General features: G+C 42.1%; 1 protein-coding gene across 1 annotated transcript in view; it reads right to left on the bottom strand.

Annotated features, from left to right (window-relative positions):
- The window catches only part of gnai1 (guanine nucleotide binding protein (G protein), alpha inhibiting activity polypeptide 1), a 14,756-nt gene that overhangs the window by 10,715 nt on the left and 857 nt on the right, over positions 1-3,184 (bottom strand). The window lies entirely within an intron of this gene.

Genomic DNA, 3,184 nt, shown 5'->3' with positions numbered 1-3,184 from the left:
TCCACCACAGAGAACAAAGCTGTTTCTATCTACCAACCGCAAGCACATCTTTTCCTCTCGGAGCTCCTCCTGGTTGATCTTGAAGGCAGCGAAGAAAGTCAAAATGTCTCTTTTTCGGGGCTCCTCGTTCGCTGGGGTTCAGCGGTTTGGCGGTGGTTCAGTTTTCGGGTCGTATCAGTGGCGTGCAGATACATTTCTGTGGGTCCAGGAGGTTTAGGGGGGGGTCAGGCCGCCAGCCAATCACGTCCACGTCGGGGTGACAAGTCCAAGGGCTCACGGAGTTTGGCACAATGTGCTAAACGCATTAGTGATGCCACATTAGCAGCATGAGCGCAACACCCTCCAGTTTTACGCCCTCATCCCACCGTGTACACCCCTCTTCCTCTTTTACCTCGTCTCTGCTTCTTCGTCATTCTCCCTTTATGATGTATCGTTCCTCTCGCTCGCTGTCCGGTTCCTCTTTCTTCTTCTTTTTTCCCCCGTCCTCTCGCTCTGAGGGGGATTTAAGCATGAGTCACTCGTGAAGGATTCCAGGAGCCGCTACCCACCGGGAGGAAACGACCACAGGGATCGATCGGCCGACGANNTTTGTTTCCCACACACACACACACACACACACACACACACACACACACAGACTGAACTCTTCACGGAGACGTCCAATGATGCTTACAGCGATGAAGGAACGTGAACAATTTAAGTGCCAGTATTCATGTTTGTGGTTACGTAACTTCAACAAAACGGAAAACCTCAGAGAGAGAACGACGACAAAAGTTAGACGAAGGCTGGGGATTATTAATAAAATCTTCCCACAGTTGCACCACAGCTATAGAAAGAGTAATTAGGCTGAGGAGATTGTAATCTATTTTAGCACGTAGATATGAATAGTAGGATAATTGGGTCTGGAAATAAAATGAGAGCCAAATGAAGACAGAGCTAAATGAGAAATATATTCAGTTTTCAGGATGGAAAAAAAGATCACATTCCCGCTCTACAAAAAGACACCTGCCGGCACATTCAAATCATTTTTCATGCAAATGTATTTTTTTTTTTTTTTACGTCAGCGTTCCTGTGATTAACATTTAAAGAACCGGAGAACCAGGTGGTCACCGCGTTAACCTGTTCACCGACCCGCCAGAGGTTTGCTGTATACACAAATATCCGCTCGGTAGGGGTTCACCTCCACGTGATACACAAAACACTGCGGTGGCATGCAGCACACATCTTTACTGCCCGAGCCACGCGGTTTGTTGACTTGCAAAATGCAAAATCAACAACTACAAACCGGTAGATTTCCAGTGACTGTTTATCTGCGAGGGAAACGACTCAAACTCCTAACTCATCAGGCCTCTCTGCGGCGGAGCTTTTTCATATTTAATGCTCCAGTCATTAGCAGCGCTCTCGTCTTACAGGCCCTCTTTTCCGCTCTCCGCAGCAAACTTGACCTAACTTGTCCGCTTTCAGTCAGCAAGTCCCATCTGGCCTCGCAGCACCTGAGGAATGCGGTCTACCTTTAGAAGGGGAATATGTGCATTCCTGTTCAGACAAAGCCACACATTAAGTCACACTAAACGCCAATACAGTTCCCAAGACACGTAAAGAGTGTGCACTCTTGATGCAGGAGCCAACGAGCGCACAAAAAGTGTTGCTGAATCGAGTAAAAGAACATGAGGAAAGGCTGTTTATCTTGTTCTGGTTCACAAATAACAGCGCTTACTGTGTGCCTTCTGTCAGGTGTTTGCCTCGTATTGGTATTGGCGTTAGACTCCCGTGTCCTGGTAACCCACATACCATGTGTGTGCATGTCAACATTTCCCAAAGCCAGGGGATTGATGGAAAAGTTTCTCACCTACAGTCTCTATTTACAAGGATAACAGTGTTTATACTTTATATACGGTCAGTAATGAAGTATAAAAGACTTCAGCGGGTGCACGTTTGTGGTTGATTTTAAAAGGGGATGTATCAATTTACCAAAATAATAGCCTGTGGTTGAGAGTAATGAAAGGGTCATGAGGTATCTGTACACCAGTACGTCATGTCCTACAACTGCTTAGTTATTTAAGTTGATCAGCGGCATTTCACTTTAAATGGCTGCTGCTATTTTGATCTCATGTTGACGAGGCTCCCGACTGAATTTTTCTACTTCATTACTGTAATTTCCTGCTTTCGTTGCGCAAGACGCCTGCCCTTTTTCAGACACTGCTGTGTGAGTGTTATTCTTGAACTCCAGAGCAAGTCAACACGGTTGTACAATTTGACTCTGAGGCAATACGACAATGAAGAAAAATGAAAAGATCCCTGTTCAGCCTCTGCTTAGGTTCAACTTTTAATTCAAAAGCATTTTAAAAAACATCCCAAAATGAGTGGACTCAAAGTTTTCAGTCACATTGAGTCAGGGCCTGGGCCCCTAATGAGCCATGGGCCTATTTTCACTGCACTGCACTGGACTAGACGAGAGGAAATGTGGCATTGTTGAGAGGATTTAGTCAATACAAATGGTCTACAGAGGCTGAATGGAGCTAATACCAACAACAGAGGGGAAAAAAACTTGCCATGTAAGTCATTCTGACAACAAATTTTAAATAAAATTACATAAAAACCCTCAAATAAGACATTATTGTTCTATTGGCTATTTCCCTTCGTTATTTGCATTTTGAACTGTAGTTGACAAACTGACGGTTAAAAGACAAATTTCTTAAAAATTACATTAAAACCCTCAAATAAAGATTATTGTTCATATTTGACTATTTCTCTCTCGTTATGTTGCATTTTGTGAACTGTATTGACATTGACGGTTAAAGCAATTTCATAATAAAATTACATTAAAACCCTCAAATAAAGACTTTTGTTCATATTTGACTATTTCACTTGTTTGTTGTTTTGTGAAACGGTAGTTACAACTGACGGTTAAAACAAATTCTTCAATAAAATTACATTAAAACTCAAATAAAGACATTATGGTTCATATTTGGACTATTTCCCTTCGTATGTTGCATTTGGAACGGTAAGTTGACGTTGACGGTTTAAAAGCAATTTTTTAAATAAAAACATTAAAACCTCAAATAAGAATTTTGTTCATATTTGGACTATTTCCCTTCATTATGTTGCCTTCTGTGAAACGAGTTACAATTTGACTGGTTAAAGCAATTCTTCAATAACATTATTAGACTCAATAAAGCTTGTT

Source organism: Morone saxatilis, unplaced genomic scaffold (assembly GCF_004916995.1).
Source record: "Morone saxatilis isolate NCDOM2014 unplaced genomic scaffold, NCSU_SB_2.0 Contig10, whole genome shotgun sequence".
In the NCBI taxonomy this organism is placed as follows: domain Eukaryota; kingdom Metazoa; phylum Chordata; class Actinopteri; family Moronidae; genus Morone; species Morone saxatilis.
This window is presented reverse-complemented; position numbering and strand designations above follow the sequence as displayed.